The sequence below is a fragment of the Carica papaya genome, chromosome 5, assembly GCF_054855325.1.
Source record: "Carica papaya isolate Zhongbai chromosome 5, ASM5485532v1, whole genome shotgun sequence".
NCBI lineage: Eukaryota > Viridiplantae > Streptophyta > Magnoliopsida > Brassicales > Caricaceae > Carica > Carica papaya.
The window spans coordinates 32016591-32030101 of NC_142313.1; the positions used below are offsets into that span (position 1 = coordinate 32016591).

Consider the following 13511-nt stretch of genomic DNA (forward strand, 5'->3'; position numbering starts at 1 on the left):
CCCTTTCTTCCCCCTTCCGTCATTTGTATCCTTGTGCGTGCGCACTGCACATCCCGTTCTCGTTCTAATATCAAGTAAAATACTATAGCGCCATGACTCACATCTGCGAATAAACCTGACGACCATAATTCAAGTCGCGCGTGACGTCGAAAGAATCATCTGCAAAGAAATGGGTACAATACGAGGACTTCACAAGAAAATGGGTGAAATATAAGGACTTCGCAGGAGGTAACCCATGCTAGTACTACTCTCGCCCAAGCACCCTTACCTACAGAGTTCTGATAGAATCCGTTGCATTAGTGCTGGTATGATCGCACCTGTTTCATTTCGCGCTGCAAATACATACACTCCTTCTCCTTTCTTCCCCCTCCCGTCATTTGTTTCCTTGTGCGTGCGCACTGCACCTCTCGTTCTCGTTCAAATATCAAGTAAAATGCCAGGGCACCGTGACTCACATTTACGAATAAACCTGCAGACTATAAATCAAGTTACGCATAACGTCGAAAGAATCATCTGCAAAAAGATGGGTGCAACACGAGGACCTCCCAAGAAAATGGGTGAAATATAAGGACTTCGCAGGAGGTCACCCATCCGAGTACTTTTCTCGCCCAAGCACCCTTAACTGCGGAGTTCTGATAGAATCCGTTGCATTTGTGCTCGTATGATCCCTCATGTTTCATTATGCACTGCAAATACATACACTCTTTCTCCTTCCATTCCCCCTCCCGTCATTTGTTTCCTTGTGCGTGCACTCTGCATCTCTCTTTCTCGTTTTAATATCAAGTAATATGCTCCGGCACCGTGACTCACCTTTGCAAATTAACCAGCGGTTTATACCATTCGCGCGTAACGTCGAACAACCCATCCGAAAAAAAATAAGTACAACACGAGGGCTTCCCAAGTTGTCACCCATTCGAGTACTACTCTCGCCCAAGCACACTTAACTGTGGGGTTCTGATGGGATCCGGGGCATTAGTGCTGGTATGATCGCACCTCTTTAATTTCGCGCTGCAAATACATACACTCCTTCTCTTTTCTTCCCCCTCCCGTCATTTGTTTCCTTGTGCGTTCACACTTCACCTCTCATTCTCGTTCTAATATCGATTAAAATGCCCCTACTTCTTGACTCACATTTGTGTATAAACTAGCGGACCCTAGTTCCAGACGCGCGTAACGTCGAACGACCCGTCTGAAAAAAAATTGGTGTAACACGAGGACTTCCCAAGAGGTCACCCATTCGAGTACTAATCTCGCCCAAGCACACTTAACTGCGGGGTTCTGATGGGATCCGGGGCATTAGTGCTGGTATGATCGCACCTGTTTATTTTCGTGCTCAAAATACATACACTCCTTCTCCTTCCTTCCCCCTCTCATCAATTGTTTCCTTGTGCGTTCACACTGCACCTCTCCTTGTCGTTCTAATATCGATTAAAATGCCCCTGCTTCTTGACTCACATTTGCGTATAAACCAGCGGACCCTAGTTCCAGTCGCGCGTAAGGTCGAACGACCTATCTGAAAAAAAATTGTTGCGATACGAGGACTTCCCAGGAGGTCTCCCATCCGAGTACTACTCTCGCCCAAGCACAGTTAACTGCGGAGTTTTGATGGGATCCGGTGCATTAGTGCTGGTATGATAGCACCCGTATAATTTCGCGCTGCAAATACATAAATTCCTTCTCCTTTCTTCCCCCTCCCGTCATTTGTTTCCTTGTGCGTTCACACTTCACCTCTCATTCTCGTTCTAATATCGATTAAAATGCCTCTACTTCTTCACTCAAATTTGCGTATAAACCAGCGGACCCTAGTTCCAGATGCGCGTACCGTCGAACGACCCGTCTGAAAAAAATTTGGTGCGACACGAGGACTTCCCAGGAGGTCACCCATCCGAGTACTAATCTCGCCCACGCACACTTCACTGCGGAGTTCTGATGGGATCCAGTGCATTAGTGCTGGTATGATCGCACCTGTTTATTTTCGCGCTACAAATACATAAACTCATTCCCCTTTCTTCCCCCTCCTGTCATTTGTTTCCTTGTGCGTGCGCACTGCACCTCCCGTTCTCGTTCTAATATAAAGTAAAATGCTACAGCGCCGTGAATCACATTTGCGAATAAACCTGAGGACCATAATTCAAGTCGCGCGTAATGTCGAAAGAATCATCTGCAAAAAAATGGGTGCAACACGAGGACTTCACAAGAAAATGGGTGAAATATAAGGACTTCATAGGAGGTAACCCATGCTAGTACTACTCTCGCCCAAGCACCCTTACCTATGGAGTTCTGATAGAATCCGTTGCATTAGTGCTGGTATGATCGCACTTGTTTCATTTCGTGCGCAAAATACATACACTCCTTCTCCTTCCCTCCCCCTCCCATCAATTGTTTCCTTGTGCGTTCACACTGCACCTCTCCTTCTCGTTCTAATATCGATTAAAATGCCCCTGCTTCTTGACTCACATTTGCGGATAAACCAGCGGACCCTAGTTCCAGTCGCGCGTAACGTCGAACGAACTGTCTGAAAAAAAAATTGGTGCGACACGAGGACTTCCCAGGAGGTCACCCATCTGAGTACTACTCTCGCCCAAGCACACTTAACTGCGGAGTTCTGACGGGATCCGGTGCATTAGTGCTGGTATGATCGCACCAGATTAATTTTGCGCAGCAAATACATAAACTCCTTCTCCTTTCTTCTCCCTCCCGTAATTTGTTTCCTTGTGCGTGCGCACTGCACCTCCCGTGCTCGTTCTAATATAAAGTAAAATGCTACAGTTCCGTGACTCATATTTGCGAATAAACCTGAGGACCATTATTCAAGTCGCGCGTATCGTCGAAAGAATCATCTGCAAAAAAATGGGTGCAACACGAGGACTTCCTAAGAAAATGGGTGAAATATAAGGATTTCGCAAGAGGTCACCCATCCTAGTGCTACTCTCGCCCAAGCACCCTTAACTTGCGGAGTTCTGATAGAATCCGTTGCATTGGTGCTGGTATGATTGCTCATGTTTCATTCTGCGCTGCAAATACATACACTTTTTCTCCCTCCATCCTCCCTCCCGTCATTTGTTTCCTTGTGCGTGCACTCTGCATCTCTCCTTCTAGTTCTAATATCGATTAAAATGCCCCTGCTTCTTGACTCACATTTGCGTATAAACCAGCAGACCCTAGTTCCAGTCGCGCGTAACGTCGAACGACCCGTCTGAAAAAAAATTGGTGCGACACGAGGACTTCCCAGGAGGTCACCCATCCGAGTACTACTCTCGCCCAAGCACACTTAACTGCGGAGTTTTGTAGGATCCGGTACATTAATGCTGGTATGATCGCACCCGTTTAATTCAACGCTGCAAATACATAAAGTCCTTCTCATTTCTTCCCCCTCCCGTCATTTGTTTCCTTGTGCGTTCACACTTCACCTCTCATTCTCGTTCTAATATCGATTAAAATGCCCCAGCTTCTTGACTCACATTTGCGTATAAACCAGCGGACCCTAGTTCCAGACGCGCGTAACGTCGAACGACCCATCTGAAAAAAAATTGGTGCGACACGAGGACTTCCCAGGAGGTCACCCATCTGAGTACTAATCTCGCCAAAGCACACTTCACTGCGGAGTTTTGATGGGATCCGGTGCATTAGTGCTGGTATGATCGCACCTGTTTAATTTCGCGCTGCAAATACATAAACTCCTTCTCCTTTCTTCCCCCTCCCGTCATTTGTTTCCTTGTACGTGCGCAATGCACCTCACGTTCTCGTTCAAATATCAAGTAAAATGCCACGGCGCCGTGACTCACATTTGCGAATAAATCTGCGGATCATAATTAAAGACGCGCGTAACGTCGAACGGCACATCTGAAAAAAAGAAAATGGGTGCAACACGAGAACTTCCCAGGAGGTAACCCATGCTAGTACTACTCTCGCCCAAGCACCCTTACCTACGGAGTTCTGATATAATCTGTTGCATTAGTGCTGGTATGATCGCACCTGTTTCATTTCGTGCTGAAAATACATACACTCCTTCTCCTTCCCTCCACCTCCCATCAATTGTTTCCTTGTGCGTTCACACTACACATCTCCTTCTCGTTCTAATATCGATTAAAATGCCCCTGCTTCTTGACTCACAATTGCGTATAAACCAGCGGACCATAGTTCCAGTCGCGCGTAACGTCGAACGACCCATCTGGAAAAAAATTTTTGCAATACAAGGACTTCCCAAGAGGTCACCCATCCGAGTACTACTCTTGCCCAAGCACCCTTAACTGCGGAGATCTGATAGAATCCATTGCATTAGGGCTGGTATGATCCCTCATGTTTCATTCTGCACTGAAAATACATACACTATTTCTCCTCCCATCCCCCCTCCTGTCATTTGTTTCCTAGTGCGTGCACTCTGCATCTCTCTTTCTCGTTCTAATATCAAGTAATATGCCCCGGCACCGTGACTCACCTTTGCAAATGAACCAGCGGTTTATAATTCCATTCGCGCGTAACGTCGAACAACCCATCCGAAAAAAAATAGGTGCAACACAAGGGCTTCCCAAGTGGTCACCAATCCGAGTACTACCCTCGCCCAAGCACACTTAACTGCGGAGTTCTAATGGGATCCGGAGCTTTACTGCTGGTATGATCGCACCTGTTTAATTTCACGCTGCAAATACATACACTCATTCTCCTTTCTTCCCCCTCCGGTCATTTGTTTCCTTGTGCGTTCACACTTCACCTCTCATTCTCGTTCTAATATAGATTAAAATGCCCCTGCTTCTTGACTCACATTTGGGAATAAACCAGCGGACCCTTGTTCCAGTCGCGCGTAACGTCGAACGACCCGTCTAAAAAAAAATTGGTGCGGCAAGAGGACTTCCAAAGAGGTCACCCATCTGAGTACTACTCTCGTCCAAGCACACTTAACTGCGGAGTTCTGATGGGATTCGGTGCATTATTGCTGGAATGATTTCACCTTTTTAATTTCGCGCTGCAAATACATAAACTCATTCCCCTTTCTTCCTCCTCCCGTCATTTGTTTCCTTGTGCGTGCGCGCTGCACCTCCCGTTCTCGTTCTAATATCAAGTAAAAATGCTATAGCGCCGTGACTCACATTTGCAAATAAACCTGAGGTCCATAATTGAAGTCGCGCGTAACGTCGAAAGAATCATCTGTAAAAAAATGGGTGCAACACGAGGACTTCCCAGGAGGTAACCCATCATTGTACTACTTTCGCCAAAGCACACATAACTGCGGAGTTCTGATGGGATCCGGTGCATTTGTGCTGGTGTGACCGCACATGTTTAAATTCGTGCTGAAAATAAATACACTCCTTCTTCCCTCCCCCCTCCCATCATTTGTTTCCTTCTGCGTTCACACTGCACCTCTCATTCTCGTTCTAATATGGATTAAAATGCCCCTGATTCTTGACTCACATTTGCGTATAAACCAGCGGACCATAGTTTCAGTCGCGCGTAACGTCAAACGACCCATCTGAAAAAAAATTGTTGCGATACGAGGACTCCCCAAGAGGTCACCCATCCGAGTACTACTCTCGCCCAAGCACACTTAACTGCAGAGTTCTGATGGGATCCAGTGCATTAGTGCTGGTATGATGCCACTTGTTTGATTTTGTGCTTCAAATACATACACTCCTTCTCTTTTCTTCCTCTTCCCATCATTTGTTTCCTTGTGCGTGCGAACTGCACCTCCCGTTCTCGTTCACATATCAAGTAAAATGCCACGGCGCCGTGACTCACATTTGCGAATAAAACTGAGGACCATAATTCAAGTCGCGCGTAACGTCGAAAGAATCATCTGCAAAAAAATGGGTGCAACACGAGGACTTCCTAAGAAAATGGTTGAAATATAAGGACTTCGCAGGAGGTCACCCATCCTAGTGCTACTCTCGCCCAAACACCCTTAACTTGCGGAGTTCTGATAGAACCCGTTGCATTGGTCCTGGTATGATCCCTTATGTTTCATTCTGCACTGCAAATAAATACACTCTTTCTCCTTCCATCCCCCCTCCCGTCATTTGTTTCCTTGTGCGTGCACTCTGCATCTCTCTTTCTCGTTTTAATATCAAGTAATATGTCCCAGCACCGTGACTCACCTTTGCAAATGAACCAGCGGTTTATAATTCTATTCGCGCGTAACGTCGAACAACCCATCCGAAAAAAAATAGGTGCAACACGAGGGCTTCCTAAGTTGTCACCCATCCCAGTACTACTCTCGCCCAAGCACACTTAACTGCGGAGTTCTGATGGGATCCGGAGCTTTAGTGCTGGTATGATCGCACCTTTTTACTTTCGTGCTGCAAATACATACACTCCTTCTCCTTTCTTCCCCCTCTCGTCATTTGTTTCCTTGTGCGTTCACACTTCACCTCTCATTCTCGTTCTAATATCGATTAAAATGCCCCTGCTTCTTGACTCACATTTGCGTATAAACCAGCGAACTCTAGTTCCAGACGCGCGTAATGTCGAACGACCCGTCTGAAAAAAAATTGGTGCGACACGAGGACTTCCCAGGAGGTCACCCATCCGAGTACTAATCTCGCCCAAGCACACTTCACTGCAGAGTTCTGATGGGATCCGGTGCATTAGTGCTGGTATGGTCGCACCTGTTTAATTTTGCGCTGCAAATACATAAACTCATTCCCCTTTCTTCCCCCTCCCGTCATTTGTTTCCTTGTGCGTGCGCACTGTACCTCCCGTTCTCATTCTAATATCAAGTAAAATGCTACAGCGCCGTGACTCACATTTGCGAATAAACCTGAGGACCATAATTCAAGTCGCGCGTAACGTCGAAAGAATCATCTGCAAAAAAATGGGTGCAACACGAGGACTTCACAAGAAAATGGGTGAAATATAAGGACTTCGCAGGAGGTAACCCATGCTAGTACTACTCTCGCCCAAGCACCCTTACCTACGGAGTTCTGATAGAATCCGTTGCATTAGTGCTGGTATGATCGCACCTGTTTCATTTCGCGCTGCAAAAACATACACTCCTTCTCCTTTCTTCCCCCTCCCGTCATTTGTTTCCTTGTGCGTGCGTACTACACCTCTCGTTCTCGTTCAAATATCAAGTAAAATGCCACGGCGCCGTGACTCACATTTGTGAATAAATCTGTGGATCATAATTAAAGTCCCACGTAACGTCGAATGGCACATCTGAAGAAAAGAAAATGGGTGCAACATGAGAACTTCTCAGGAGGTAACCCATCATTGTACTACTTTCACCAAAGCACACTTAACTACGGAGTTATGATGGGATCCGGTGCATTTGTGCTGGTGTGACCGCACCTGTTTTGATTTCGTGCTGAACATACATACACTCCTTCTTCCCTCCCCCCCTCCCATCATTTGTTTCCTTGTGCGTTCACACTGCACCTCTCCTTCTCATTCTAATATCGATTAAAATGCCCCTGATTCTTGACTCACATTTGCGTATAAACCAGCGGACCATAGTTCCAGTCGTGCGTAACGTCGAACGACCAATCTAAAAAAAAATTGTTGCGATACGAGGACTTCCCAAGAGGTCACCCATCCGAGTACTATTCTCGCCCAAGGACACTTAACTGCAGAGTTCTGATGGGATCCAGTGCAGTAGTGCTGGTATGATGCCACTTGTTTAATTTTGCGCTTCAAATACATAAACTCCTTCTCCTTTCTTCCCCCTCCCGTCATTTGTTTCCTTGTGCGTGCGCACTGCACCTCCCGTTCTCGTTCTAATATCAAGTAAAATGCTACGGCACCGTGACTCACATTTGCGAATAAACCTGAGGACCATAATTCAAGTCGCGCGTAACGTCGAAAGAATTATCTGCAAAAAAATGGGTGCAACACGAGGACTTCCTAAGAAAATGGGTGAAATATAAGGACTTCGCAGGAGGTCACCCATCCTAGTGCTACTCTCGCCCAAGCACCCTTAACGTGTAGAGTTCTGATAGAATCCGTTGCATTGGTGCTGGTATGATTGCTCATGTTTCATTCTGCGCTGCAAATACATACACTTTTTCTCCCTCCATCCCCCCTCCCGTCATTTTTTTCCTTGTGCGTGCACTCTGTATCTCTCCTTCTCATTCTAATATTGATTAACTGCGGAGTTCTGATAGAATTCGTTGCATTAGTGCTGGTATGATCCATCATGTTTCATTCTGCACTGCAAATACATACACTCTTTCTCCTCCCATCCCACCTCCCGTCATTTGTTTCCTTGTGCGTGCACTCTGCATCTCTCTTTCTCGTTCTAATATCAAGTAATATGACCCGGCACCGTGACTCACCTTTGCAAATGAACCAGCGGTTCATAATTTCATTCGCGCATAACGTCGAACAACCCATCCGAAAAAAAATAGGTGCAACACGAGGGCTTCCCAGGTGGTCACCCATCCGAGTACTACTCTCGCCCAAGCACACTTAACTGCGGAGTTCTGATGGGATCCGGGGCTTTAGTGCTGGTATGATCGCATAAATTTAATTTTGCGCTGCAAATACATACACTCCTTCTCCTTTCTTCCCCCTCCCGTCATTTGTTTCCTTGTGCTTTCACACTTCACCTCTCATTCTCGTTCTAATATCGATTAAAATGCCCCTACTTCTTGACTCACATTTGCGTATAAACCAGCGGACCCTAGTTCCAGACGCGCGTAACGTCGAACGACCCGTCTGAAAAAAAATTGGTGCGACACGAGGACTTCCCAGGAGGTCACCCATCCGAGTACTAATCTCGCCCAAGCACACTTAACTGCAGAGTTCTAATAGGATCCGGTGCATTAGTGCTGGTATGATCGCACCCATTTAATTTTGCGCTGCAAATACATAAACTCATTCTCCTTTCTTCCCCCTCCCGTCATTTGTTTCCTTGTGCGTGCGCACTGCACCTCCCGTGCTCATTCCAATATCAAGTAAAATGCTACGGTGCCGTGACTCACATTTGCGAATAAACTTGAGGACCATAATTCAAGTCGCGCGTAACGTCGAAAGAATCATCTGCAAAAAAATGGGTGCAACACGAGGACTTTCTAAGAAAATAGGTGAAATATAAGGATTTCGCATGAGGTCACCCATCCTAGTGCTACTCTCGCCCAAGCACCTTTAACTTGCGGAGTTCTGATAGAATCCGTTGCATTGGTGCTGGTATGATTGCTAATGTTTCATTCTGCGTTGCGAATACATATACTTTTTCTACCTCCATCCCCCGTCCCGTCATTTGTTTCCTTGTGCGTGCACTCTGCATCTCTCTTTCTCATTCTAATATCAAGTAAAATGCCCTAGCATCGTGACTCACCATTGCGAAAGAACCAGCGGTTTATAATTGCATTCGCGGGAAATGTCGAGCGATCCATCCGAAAAAAAATAGGTGCAACATGAGGACTTCCCAGGAGGTCACCATAAATCAAGTCACGCGTAACGTCGAAAGAATCATCTGCAAAAAGATGGGTGCAACACGAGGACCTCCCAAGAAAATGGGTGAAATATAAGGACTTCGCAGGAGGTCACCCATCTGAGTACTTTTCTCGGCCAAGCACCCTTAACTGCGGAGTTCTGATAGAATCTTTTACATTAGTGCTGGTATGATCCCTCATGTTTCATTTTGCACTGCAAATACATACACTCTTTCTCCTCCCATCCCCCCTCCCGTCATTTGTTTCCTTGTGCGTGCACTCTGCATCTCTCTTTCTCGTTCTAATATCAAGTAATATGCCCCGGCACCGTGACTCACCTTTGCAAATGAACCAGCGGTTTTATAATTCCATTCGAGCGTAACGTCGAACAACCCATCCGAAAAAAAATAGGTGCAACACGTGGGCTTCCCAAGTGGTCACCCATCCGAGTACTACCCTTGCCCAAGCACACTTAACTGCGGAGTTCTGATGGGATCCGGAGCTTTAGTGCTGGCATGATCGCACCTGTTTTATTTCGCGCTGCAAATACATACACTCATTCTCCTTTCTTCCCCCTCTCGTCATTTGTTTCCTTGTGCGTTCACACTTCACCTCTCATTCTCGTTCTAATTTCGATTAAAATGCCCTGCTTCTCGACTCACATTTGCGTATAAACCAGCGGACCCTAGTTCCAGACGCGCGTAACGTCGAACGACCCGTCTGAAAAAAATTGGTGCGACACGAGGACTTCCCAGGAGGTCACCCATCCGAGTACTAATCTCGCCCAAGCACACTTCACTGCGGAGTTCTGATGGGATCCGGTGCATTAGTGCTGGTGTGATCGCACCTGTTTAATTGTTGCGATACGAGGACTTCCCAAGAGGTCACCCATCCGAGTACTACTCTCGCCCAAGCACACTTAACTGCAGAGTTCTGATGGGATCCAGTGCATTATTGCTGGTATGATGCCACTTGTTTAATTTTACGCTTCAAATACATACGCTCCTTCTCTTTTCTTCCTCCTCCCGTCATTTGTTTCCTTGTGCGTGCGCACTGCACCTCCCGTACTCGTTCTAATATCAAGTAAAATGCCACAGTGCCGTGACTCACATTTGCGAATAAACCTGCGGACGATAAATCAAGTCGCGCGTAACGTCGAAAGAATCATCTGCAAAAAGATGGGTGCAACACGAGGACCTCCCAAGAAAATGGGTGAAATATAAGGACTTCGCAGGAGGTCATCCATCCGAGTACTTTTCTCGCCCAAGCACCCTTAACTGCGGAGTTCTGATTGAATCCGTTGCATTAGTGCTGGTATGATCCCTCATGTTTCATTCTGCACTGCAAATACATACACTCTTTCTCCTCCCATCCTCCCTCCCGTCATTTGTTTCCTTTTTGCGTGCACTCTGCATCTCTCTTTCTCGTTCTAATATCAAGTAATATACCCCGGCACCGTGACTCACCTTTGCAAATGAATCTGCGGTTTATAATTCCATTCGCGCGTAACGTCGAACAACCAATCCGAAAAAGAAATAGGTGCAACATGAGGGCTTCCTAGGTGGACACCCATCCGAGTACTACTCTCGCCCAAGCACACTTAACTGCGGAGTTCTGATGGGATCCGGAGCTTTAGTGCTGGTATGATCGAACCTGTTTAATTTCGCGCTGCAAATACATACACTCCTTCTCCTTTCTTCCCCCTCCTGTCATTTGTTTCCTTGTGCGTTCACACATCACCTCTCATTCTCGTTCTAATTTCGATTAAAATGCCCTGCTTCTCGACTCACATTTGCGTATAAACCAGCGGACCCTATTTCCAGACGCGCGTAACGTCGAACAACCCGTCTGAAAAAAAATTGGTGTGACACGAGGACTTCCCAAGAGGTCAACCATCTGAGTACTAATCTCGCCAAGCACACTTAACCGCGGAGTTCTGATGGGATCCGGGGCTTTAGTGCTGGTATGATCGCACCTGTTTAGTTTCGCGCTGCAAATACATACACTCCTTCTCCTTTCTTCCCCCTCCTGTCATTTGTTTCCTTGTGCGTTCACACTTCACCTCTCATTCTCGTTCTAATATCGATTAAAATGCCCCTGCTTCTTGGCTCACATTTGCGTATAAACCAGCGGACCCTAGTTCCAGACGAGCGTAACGTCGAACGACCCGTCTGAAAAAAAATTGGTGCGACACGAGGACTTCACAAGAAAATGGGTGAAATATAAGGACTTCGCAGGAGGTAACCCATGCTAGTACTACTCTCGCCCAAGCACCCTTACCTACGGAGTTCTGATAGAATCTGTTGCATTAGTGCTGGTATGATTGCACCTGTTTCATTTCGTGCTGATAATACATACACTCATTCTCCTTCCCTCCCCTTCCCATAATTTGTTTCCTTGTGCGTTCACACCGCACCTCTCCTTCTCATTCTAATATCGATTAAAATGCCTTTTCTTTTTGACTCACATTTGCGTATAAACTAGCGAACCCTAGTTCAAGTCGCGCGTAACGTCGAACGACCCGTCTGAAAAAAAATTGGTGTGACACGAGGACTTCCCAGGAGGTCACCCATTCGAGTACTACTCTCGCCCAAGCACACTTATCTGCGGAGTTCTGTTAGGTTCCGGTGCATCAGTGCTGGTATGAAAGCACCTGTTTAATTTCGCGCTGCAAATAAATACACTCCTTCTCTTTTCTTCCCCCTCCCGTCATTTGTTTCCTTGTGCGTGCGCACTGCACCTCCCGTACTCGTTCTAATATCAAGTAAAATGCCACGGCGCCGTGACTCACATTTGCGAATAAACCTGCGGACCATAAATCAAGTCTCGCGTAACGTCGAAAGAATCATCTGCAAAAAAATGGGTGCAACACGAGTACTTCACGAGAAAATGGGTGAAATATAAGGACTTCGCAGGAGGTAACCCATGCTAGTACTACTCTCGCCCAAGCACCCTTACCTACGGAGTTCTGATAGAATCTGTTGCGTTAGTGCTGGTATTATCGCACCTGTTTTATTTCGTACTGAAAATACATACACTCCTTCTCCTTCCCTCCCCCTCCCATCAATTGTTTCTTTGTGCGTTCACACTGCACCTCTCCTTCTCGTTCTAATATCGATTAAAATGCCCCTGCTTCTTGACTCACATTTGCATATAAACCAGCAGACCCTAGTTCCAGTCGCGTGTAACGTCGAACGACCCGTCTGAAAATAAATTGGTGCGACACGAGGACTTCTCAGGAGGTCACCCATACGAGTACTACTCTCTCCCAAGCACATTTAACTGCGGAGTTCTGATGGGATCCGGTGCATTAATGCTGGTATGATCGCACCCGTTTAATTCTGCGCTGCAAATACATATATTCCTTCTCCTTTCTTCCCCCTCCCGTCATTTGTTTCCTTGTGCGTGCGCACTGCACCTCCCGTGCTCCTTCTACTATCAAGTAAAATGCTTCGGTGCCGTGACTCACATTTGCGAATAAACCTGAGGACTATAATTCAAGTCGCGCGTATCGTCGAAACAATCATCTGCAAAAAAATGGGTGCAACACGAGGACTTCCTAAGAAAATGGGTGAAATATAAGGACTTCGCAAGAGGTCACCCATCCTAGTGCTACTCTCGCCCAAGCACCCTTAACTTGCGGAGTTCTTATAGAATCCGTTGCATTGGTGCTGGTATGATTGCTCATGTTTCATTCTGCGCTGCAAATACATACACTTTTACTCCCTCCATCCCCCCTCCCGTCATTTGTTTCCTTCTGCGTGCACTCTGCATCTCTCCTTCTCATTCTAATATCGATTAAAATGCCCCTGCTTCTTGACTCACATTTGCGTATAAACCAGCGGACCCTAGTTCCAGACGCGCGTAACGTCGAACGACCCGTCTGAAAAAAAATTGGTGGGACACGAGGACATCCCAAGAGGTCACCCATTCGAGTACTAATCTCGCCCAAGCATACTTCACTGCGGAGTTCTGATGGGATCTACTGCATTAGTGCTGGTATGATGCCACTTGTTTAATTTTGCGCTTCAAATACATACACTCCTTCTCTTTTCTTCCTCCTCCTGTCATTTGTTTCCTTGTGCGTGCGCACTGCACCTCCCGTACTCGTTCTAATATCAAGTAAAATGCCACGGCGACGTGACT

At 46.5% G+C, this 13511-nt stretch overlaps 4 non-coding genes and 20 pseudogenes across 4 annotated transcripts; all 24 read right to left on the reverse strand.

Moving 5' to 3' along the window:
* Positions 1-876: 876 nt before the first annotated feature.
* Positions 877-995, reverse strand: LOC148265713 (5S ribosomal RNA; annotated as a pseudogene).
* Positions 996-1200: 205 nt separating this feature from the next.
* Positions 1201-1319, reverse strand: LOC148265714 (5S ribosomal RNA; annotated as a pseudogene).
* A 205-nt stretch (positions 1320-1524) lies between these two features.
* On the reverse strand, positions 1525-1643 carry LOC148265715 (5S ribosomal RNA; annotated as a pseudogene).
* Positions 1644-1848: 205 nt separating this feature from the next.
* LOC148265716 (5S ribosomal RNA) lies at positions 1849-1967 on the reverse strand (annotated as a pseudogene).
* A 560-nt stretch (positions 1968-2527) lies between these two features.
* On the reverse strand, positions 2528-2646 carry LOC148265717 (5S ribosomal RNA). Its single transcript, XR_015821023.1, has one exon. It is a non-coding gene; the product is annotated as a 5S ribosomal RNA (ribosomal RNA).
* Positions 2647-3207: 561 nt separating this feature from the next.
* Positions 3208-3325, reverse strand: LOC148265718 (5S ribosomal RNA; annotated as a pseudogene).
* Positions 3326-3530: 205 nt separating this feature from the next.
* Positions 3531-3649, reverse strand: LOC148265719 (5S ribosomal RNA; annotated as a pseudogene).
* A 209-nt stretch (positions 3650-3858) lies between these two features.
* On the reverse strand, positions 3859-3977 carry LOC148265720 (5S ribosomal RNA; annotated as a pseudogene).
* A 530-nt stretch (positions 3978-4507) lies between these two features.
* On the reverse strand, positions 4508-4626 carry LOC148265721 (5S ribosomal RNA; annotated as a pseudogene).
* A 530-nt stretch (positions 4627-5156) lies between these two features.
* On the reverse strand, positions 5157-5275 carry LOC148265722 (5S ribosomal RNA; annotated as a pseudogene).
* Positions 5276-5478: 203 nt separating this feature from the next.
* On the reverse strand, positions 5479-5596 carry LOC148265723 (5S ribosomal RNA; annotated as a pseudogene).
* Positions 5597-6158: 562 nt separating this feature from the next.
* Positions 6159-6277, reverse strand: LOC148265724 (5S ribosomal RNA; annotated as a pseudogene).
* Positions 6278-6482: 205 nt separating this feature from the next.
* Positions 6483-6601, reverse strand: LOC148265725 (5S ribosomal RNA). Its single transcript, XR_015819597.1, has one exon. It is a non-coding gene; the product is annotated as a 5S ribosomal RNA (ribosomal RNA).
* A 563-nt stretch (positions 6602-7164) lies between these two features.
* Positions 7165-7283, reverse strand: LOC148265726 (5S ribosomal RNA; annotated as a pseudogene).
* A 205-nt stretch (positions 7284-7488) lies between these two features.
* On the reverse strand, positions 7489-7606 carry LOC148265727 (5S ribosomal RNA; annotated as a pseudogene).
* A 727-nt stretch (positions 7607-8333) lies between these two features.
* On the reverse strand, positions 8334-8452 carry LOC148265728 (5S ribosomal RNA; annotated as a pseudogene).
* Positions 8453-8657: 205 nt separating this feature from the next.
* Positions 8658-8776, reverse strand: LOC148265729 (5S ribosomal RNA; annotated as a pseudogene).
* A 997-nt stretch (positions 8777-9773) lies between these two features.
* Positions 9774-9892, reverse strand: LOC148265730 (5S ribosomal RNA). Its single transcript, XR_015821225.1, has one exon. It is a non-coding gene; the product is annotated as a 5S ribosomal RNA (ribosomal RNA).
* Positions 9893-10095: 203 nt separating this feature from the next.
* Positions 10096-10214, reverse strand: LOC148265731 (5S ribosomal RNA). The gene has a single exon (XR_015820105.1). It is a non-coding gene; the product is annotated as a 5S ribosomal RNA (ribosomal RNA).
* A 6-nt stretch (positions 10215-10220) lies between these two features.
* Positions 10221-10338, reverse strand: LOC148265732 (5S ribosomal RNA; annotated as a pseudogene).
* Positions 10339-10901: 563 nt separating this feature from the next.
* Positions 10902-11020, reverse strand: LOC148265733 (5S ribosomal RNA; annotated as a pseudogene).
* A 204-nt stretch (positions 11021-11224) lies between these two features.
* LOC148265734 (5S ribosomal RNA) lies at positions 11225-11342 on the reverse strand (annotated as a pseudogene).
* Positions 11343-11901: 559 nt separating this feature from the next.
* On the reverse strand, positions 11902-12020 carry LOC148265735 (5S ribosomal RNA; annotated as a pseudogene).
* A 559-nt stretch (positions 12021-12579) lies between these two features.
* Positions 12580-12698, reverse strand: LOC148265736 (5S ribosomal RNA; annotated as a pseudogene).
* Positions 12699-13511: the final 813 nt, after the last annotated feature.